Source organism: Meleagris gallopavo, chromosome 4 (assembly GCF_000146605.3).
Source record: "Meleagris gallopavo isolate NT-WF06-2002-E0010 breed Aviagen turkey brand Nicholas breeding stock chromosome 4, Turkey_5.1, whole genome shotgun sequence".
NCBI classification, from domain to species: Eukaryota; Metazoa; Chordata; class Aves; order Galliformes; family Phasianidae; genus Meleagris; species Meleagris gallopavo.
Genome location: NC_015014.2, coordinates 65,399,894 through 65,407,885, shown reverse-complemented (window position 1 = coordinate 65,407,885; position 7,992 = coordinate 65,399,894).

Below are 7,992 nucleotides of genomic sequence, written 5' to 3'. Positions count from 1 at the left end.
TTTGTCGGGAACCTTATTCGTATGCACAGCCTGTTGCTAGGAAGGTTACATGGTAGTCTGTATGCATCTCAACATGACTGGGAAGTGTTTATCTGAAGAAAGCCACTTCAAAGCTTCTCAGTTGCTTCATCCAGAGTTCTCAGTTCTGTTCATGTGGGCTACCATGTTTTGTACCTTTCAAAAAGTGTTACGAAACTGATGTGGTTGCTGTGCAAATCACCTCACACTGGGGCACAGGTGCTACTGCCTCAACAATAACCCAATTTCTGGAAGTCTTGTGTTAGCAGTAAGTGTTCTGTTAGGATAATCAGTGGACAACTACTTACTATCTCAACCTTCTGGTTCTGTATTGCTGCCATTCACAACTGTTAACCAAGTCAGGCTTCATCAAACCTGTGTCCAGAATCATTACTGGAGGACAAATCACAAAGAGAAGTGGAATGGGAATGTGTTACTGAGCCCAGCTTGCTTTAGCCTACCTCTGCTTATCAAAGTTGTATTCCTTCAGGCTATGGCTAATTCTGTTTCAAAGCTACTGGAGGTCTGAATGGTTTCCTATGGTATGATCTTTCTGTGACTTGGGGCTTTTTGGAAATGGGGTGAAAAATGTGTGGCTTACCCAGATGATAGGGGAGGAAAAGCACTTATCTCTTGGAGCCCAGGGGAGGTGTCTTCATCTTTTTGCTCCCTTTGTTCTGTGAACCTGGCTTGTCTGCCTTTAACATACGGTGCTCCAAAATGCAGTGGTGCCTGTGCTTGCTCCTTCAGCAGCCATAGGCATTGGTGGTGGAACATAAAGGCAAAAAAAGAGCCTTAAAAAATGGGTTATGTGCAAGGAATACTAAGTAATTAACTTTCTTCTAAGCTGGAGACAGTCACTAAAGAAACTGAACAAAGGTGGGAAATAAAGGTGTGTGAATATTGGTTCACAAAGCATAGTGTCACAAGAAGAGTTTCCATGCTGCAGGAATTTGGTGGAGCTGAAGTGCAGGTAGCATCAAAGAGTGATGACCCCTTCTTTGGAAGGTGCTGTAGGCTGTGAAGTGTGCAGACCCATCTCTAGCACTGGGAGACCTTGGTCATCAGACCTGTTGGAGCTTCAGGATGTCCTGTGAGGTCCTCCCAGACTGCTCTGCTGGTGCTAAAGCTCTCTCCTAGGTATCTGCTGGTGTTTTTTTTTTTTTTTTGTCAACTAGTGTGCTTTACTGGATGCAGATTTTGTTGGCCCATGAAAAGAGCTGAAAAGACAATTTTGCTTTGCCCCATAAACATCCCCAACAATTCCCCTTATGTTCAAAGGTGTCAGTAGTAAGAGTGCCCCAGGGTTTGCCTACTTTTCTCTCTGCAGGACCAAAACATGAACACAATGTTTTTGGAGGAAGTATTGCCAGAAGCACTGTGGATGGGTGGTATAAGGTGGGCTTTTCTGTCTGCATCCTGATCTCTTCTCCAGTTATTACTAATCTTCCTTAAGTTTTTCACAGGACTTGCTGAGCTACTTCCCCACAGTTTCTATTGCTTGTTGATGACCTCAGCATTTCTTGTGGAAATGAAGAGAATGACTTATCTCATCTTTCAGAAAGACAGATAATTGCCTTAAATCTGGCTAGGATGGTATTCTCAGCACTTGAATATGCTGTTTAGAATTGGGACAGTGCTATTTAGTGACTTTGGTGTCTTTCTGAGTGAAGTTGAAAGCAGTCTGACTCAATCCACACTAGATCTAGGCAGTGATAAGCCTGATGTGCACTAACATCGGCTGCCAGTTGTTAAACAATTGTGAGCTGGAACTCAGCTTGGGCAATAAAGGACAAGACAACAGGTTTTGAATTTCTCAAGGGCTGTCAGATGTAATTTACCTGCTTTTTTTTTTGGTAGAGTTTGAAACCTACAGTGATTTTTTTTTTTGGTACTGAGACAGAGCCAGCATGTCTCTGGTGTGGAAAGGCACAGATCTGGGCTTAAATAGCTTCTCCATCTTCTGCTGGGTTACAGAAACCAGAAAGACAATGTGTAGGTGGGATGTTTGGAGGTGGATAGCAAGCTTGGGTCAACCCTTCAGTGAGGATCTCTGTTTAGTGCTAATGAGCACTGAATTTATAATTGTGGACTAAGATAGGCATCTTTAGTCCCAAACTATTGTGTTCTGACTTCTCTATACTCAGGAAGAAGCAAAAGGCCTAGGGAGGTATTTATCAATTAATCATGATCCCAGCTGGGCTCCCACTGCTTAGTGATGTTCATTGCATTGCCTCAGAGTATAGTAAAGTATGTTGACCATGATAATTCAGGTAGCAATCATTAAAGTAGCCTGAGCAAGGTAAGGGAGCCCTGGGGCACTTACTGGCAGAAGATGGATGGAGTTGACTGCTGTTTCCTTTTCTAGTATATAGTCAGTAAAATACTTGTAATGGCAGGGAAGTCCTCTATTCAGATGCACTGTAGGAATCTGCTTTTATGTCTAAGCTGAAAAGACAACTGTGCAAGAATAGCAATCTACCCAAGTCATCCTCACTCAGTGCTGCCTTGATTTGCTTCCTTCTGTTTTCACCAGCTGACAGCAGTATAGAACTTGTTTGTAGCTTGGGCTGAAAGTCAGAGTTTTGAGGGAATAAAGCTTATATTGACTGTTGTAATAACTGTATGGCCAAGGAGATAATGTGTATACTGCTTCTGAAATAAATGTGTTTACAGTGCTTTGGAGAAGAGCCATGGTAGCTTCTTAATGTACGTGCTTGGCACGTTGATATGAAGGCAAATATATCTGTAATATTACTGCTAGGGAGTGGTTATTTGTTTGATGAGGTCTTTTGTGCATTGACATATTGGGTACCTAGAAGGGGATGGGAGGTCACTTGCTGCATTTGGAGAGGAATCACTGTTCTTTTTCCTCTAAAGCTTAAAACACAAATAAATTACAGTAAATTTGTTCACTTAAGAACATCTTCTGTCCAGCAGGTATTGTGCATTAGTTGGTTTAATTATGTCAACTCAATGACCCTAATCCTCATTTGGTTCCAAGCTTGACCTCTAGTTCAAGATCTCAATATTCAGAGACAAAATAATGGCACTTTCTTGAAGAAAGCCAAGAAGTGACAAGCAGGTTTTCAGGAGAAAAGAAATACTGTGAATAGAGGAGCTGTTTCTGGCTCTGAACTCAAACATTTCCAAAATCAAACCACTTTCTGGTTTCCCAGGGTGTAAAAACATTCTGTTGAATCTAGCTGTGTGCCTTTATATCTGTCTAGTAGTTTTTCTCAGGCTCTATAAGCCTTCAGAAGATTGAACACACGATTTCTCTCCAGAATTTAGCTGAGTAAACCCTCCAGTCTACCAACAGTACTGGGTAATTCAGTCAGAGACCAAATGGTAGTTTTGTATCTAATGTGAAGGCAGTACATGGGAAAATGCTTTGCCCGTAAGCAGAGCTCTAGATCTGGCTGTCCTGGTGCTGATAGATCAGAAATGATATAAAGCCTATGGGCTGATCTTTGTGGCTACTTCAAACTGGTTGAGATTCTGTGGATTTTTCTTGGTTTGGGGTGGCCATATGATGTCTTGCTGCAAAGGAGTTGTTTTCCAGATGTTTTATGCAAGTTCTCAGTGTAATCACTTGCTATATCCTTGGACTTCAGGACCTTTTTGCTTGCTGGTAAAAGGGCAGGGCATGTGGGAGCTCCCCAGAGAAGGAAATTACTCTCAGGCTACTCTCAGCCTTAATTTCAGTCTTTTCTATCTACTTCCTGAGGATCCCCAGCCAGGAGCCAGTCTGTCTGCAGGAGGAAGCCATCTGAATGGATGGTGGTGTGCCAGCACTTCTGTAGGTGGCTTTCAAAGTCTATTAATTATCTTTCAGCTAGGATACCCAAAAAATCTGGAAGCAAAGGATGGAGGATAAGTGTCGTAATTGCAGCTGTCTGCATAACAGGCTCTGCAACTTGATGTATGCATGTCTGTCATGGTGAATGTTTCTGAATGCAGCTCTTAAACAAAATAAGGGCCCAGCTGGGTGCATAAAGCTTGATTCTGCAATCTCACGTGAAGAACAAGGCAAGAGCAGGGGAAATTGTAGAGTATGTGGCTGAACTATCTTAAAACAAATGAAAAGTAAGCGGTAGGGTCCCAGAAACAGGTTGTGGTTTTCAAGCTTGGCCAGATATTTTGTAGCTTGAGTGGTGTGCACTGGGGCTGAATGTGCCCATTCACATTGGTGAAGTGTTGAAACAATCTGGATGGGTTACAGACTCCTGATTAGGTAAGAAAAGCTGTTATTGGCAGCATTTAAACTTGAAGTGTTTGTGCATCTGAGCATGACCATATAGTGTGCAGACATCAGGTTCAGAGATGAATCCTACAGTGAGTATCTTGCATCCCATTAGATGTGAAGATCTTTCCTGTCATGAGGAAGTAACTTTATATTCTGGCACAGAACTTGAGGTAAGACACTGAATTCAGAGATAAGAACTAGTTGTTTTCCTTCCAACTCTGCTGTTGGGCAGAAAAAAAAGAGCTTGTTTGCTATATGGCAGCCTTTGGGTTTTTCCAGCTTGTCCAGGAATAATAATCTCCTGGGAGAAGATAGCTAGACTGCAGGCTAACTGGCTTCGTCATTGAAAACTTTCCTGCTAGTCAGCCAAAATTACCTTGCTTGGATTTATTCTGTTTTTTTCCAGTTCCCCTGTCTTGAAGCCTATCCACAATTGCTTTCGTCACAGGTCAGTTTTCTCAGAAACCTTAATCATTTTATTGTTTGCTCTGAGGATCCTGTTTGCTTCTGCCAACAGTGGTGGAGTGAGTGCTTCCAATTGCAGGCTTTGAATCTACCTGCCCAACATTTAATGCCAAGCAACAGAGCTTTATTACCAAAGATGCTGGCTGTTAATACTAAGCTGCTTGATTATGAATAGGAAAATGTAACCCACAAAAGAGACTTGCATGTTTTACATCATCTATCAGTCTGACTGGAAGTTTTCATGGAAGAGCTTCTTCTCGAACCCCTTGTAGACTGCCTGGTGACTTCAAGTGTGGTGTTTGGTTACTAAATGCTTAAATCTTTTCCTTCTGCCTTACAAAGACTGAAAAGAAAGGTAGAAGGCTTCAGATAGCCCTGAAATGTGGTGTTCTTAGGAAGAGTTGTGTAAAGCAACCTTAATCATGTGAAGAATAGTATGTGTTCTTGAGAATGAGGACAGCCTTCCTATGGAAAATGAAAATATATGGCAGCTCTTGGAAGGGGGAGATGAAAACCTACCAAAACAGAGCTCTGAGCTGACTGCAGCTAGCAACAAGATGCAGTGTGATCACTTGCATTAACAACCAGAAGCTCTCTTCTGCAACTGTGCAGAACTGTACAACTATGTAAGAACATGGAAGAGTTCTACAGTCACTGCAAATAGCTATTTTTTTTTCTGCTTGGCTTTGTCACTATTCATAGAAAGACAAGGCCTTGATGGCATTAATGTATAGCATTCAATGCAGAAACTTATTGTTGCTGAGCTGCTCCCTAATGGCATTAAGGGCTTTATTTATCCAGTTCTCCAAGCAGTGGGAATGCTACTGGTCTAAACTAGTTTTAAAGAACAAATGCTATCTAATAGCTCACATATTTGGGTCAGCTGGGCTTTTTAACATCAAAAGAGTTTGGTTTTGTTTAATCTGGCAGTAGGGAGGGTAACTTTGTATGGGAGTTAGATTACAAAATCTTGAATTTGCTGTTGAGAGGTGCAGCTAGTGCTTATGCTGGAGTGGTGGCAAGGACTGTACAGGTATCCTAAATCACAGTAGCTGATGGACCCTCTGCATCCACTTTTCCTACCTGTGTGTGGAAATAATGCAAAACTGTGGCTGTATCTTCAGGCAGTGGCTTCTGTAGTCTGTTATGGCCCTGATCATCAGCAAATGATTTAAGCTTTTGAGTAACAAAAGCACAATTTTAACCGTCTGTACTTCGGTATGTGTGCATCCCACTACTGCTTTCATGCTCTAATTTGCTCTGAAAGGCTCACTTGTAAACGGGAGAATTATATTCTATATTTATAGGGCTGGAACAGGATTGGTTTTAATTAAAACTCAAGCAACTTTTAAGGATGTGAATGCTACCTGACTGCTCAGGGCTAAAGCTAACACCTCCTTATGCCTGTCCTGTAGGTGACCAAAGGGCATCTTCATTCCCTAACAGAAAGAGGGAACTGCAAGCCATATATAATCAAGCTCTACGTTTGATTATTTGTGTTCCAAACAAATTTTAATGGGACAAAACTCTTTTAACCGCTAACAGTGCGATTGAGGTGCTTTAGCAGCTTCTGTGGTGGGGGCTTTTTCTTAACAGTGGGGAAAAAATGGATCCCCTTGTTTCTTAATTGCAGCCTGAAAGCTGTGTTTGTGCTGGTGGGGGGGATGTAAAGCTGCCTATTGATCTGTCCAGGGGTGAGAATTAATTTGCTAATTAGATTGGCTTAATCTGATCATCTCTGTGAAAACACATTGTTAAAACACAAAGCTATAGCTGATGGGGTCTTCAAATCACCATGAAATCCTGTATTTGGTTAGCCAAGAGGCTCTCCAATTCCAATAGGGACCAGGTGTAACTACTTATCCATGTTCCCTTTCTATAATAAGAGTTCTCTTCCGTAGCATCATTCCCCTGCTGGCTTGTGATGCTGTTAGCTTCTAGCTCCATTTTATTGTATTTAAAGGACAGGAGTCTTGTCAAGAATGGATGTTCTGTTGAACTGGTAGCTCACAAATCTGAGCAGGTGCAAAAATCCATGAGTACACAGTCATAGAATATTGCAAGTCCAGCCCCTGGATCCACACAGCACCATCCAAACCTTCTGTCTGTGAGAGGTGGAGGTCAAGGCCAAGGAACAGTAATAGGATGACAGGTGATGGCCTCAAGTTGTGCTGGGGAGGGTCAGTTTGGATATTAGGAAAAAATTCCTTCTTCCAACGGGTGGTAATGCACTGGCACGGGCTGCCCAGGGAATGAGTGGTGGAGTCACCATCCCTGGAGGTACTCAAGAACCATGGAGATGTGGCTCAGAGGGTTTAGTAGACGATATTGGTGGTAGGTAGGCAGTTGGGCTTGATGACCTTAGAGATCTTTCCCAGCTTTTATGATTCTATGGCTTTCAGTGCTCAGCTCAAACCCTCTGCTGGCTACTTGCATTTGGCAAACTTAACGCTTCTTCCACTGCATTGTCTGCCCAAGTACCCAGTGCTGACTCCAATCTGTGCAGTGCCAAAGCTGGAGGTGCTGAATCATAATCACTGAAGGCGGAAAATGAGCGCATGCTACTTGTACACTGCTGGGAGGACGGCACCTCAAGGAGAAGCAAGAGGCTTTTCATGCAACTCAAATTAAATTAAACAAGCATAGCAAACTGTGAATCTGTTTTAGCAGCAAGTAAAACACTACTGGGCTTTGAAGCCTGTTGTGGAACTTGAGGTTTCTTCTGTTCTTATATTTGCTGCCAGCAATTGTATCTGCTCAGGGAGATGAAAGTTGTCATCCCAAAGTGTGAAGAATCTTTAGAACCTCATCACAGCATATGATCCTTTCTTCTGTTAGAAATGGGGTTTTTAGACTATTTAAAGCTGGCTTTAGTTCCCCCATGCGAGTCTTCTTGAACCTACTGCTGAGTCTGCAAAAAATGGCTTTGGCCAGGAAATGCTGGTCTTCATTTGTCCTGTGTTCTTCTCCCCTGCTTCCGTGTGCTTTTGCTTGGTATGAAACCAATCCTTGGTGCCCTTCCCTTCTTGGTCATGAAGATTCCAGGTATGTATTTACATCTGTGAATATAGCGTGAGCTAAGTGGATATTAGGCAATAATATCCACTGGTTTGCTGGTGTGCGTAGCTGAGATCGAAGACTATTCCTCAATTAAGCCTTTAGATGTTGCTGAGCGTCCTTGTTTATCTGTTGCCTTCAGTTGTATCATTCTTTATTTCTCTATTATATGACATCATCTGGATCTGCTGCTCTTGTCTGTC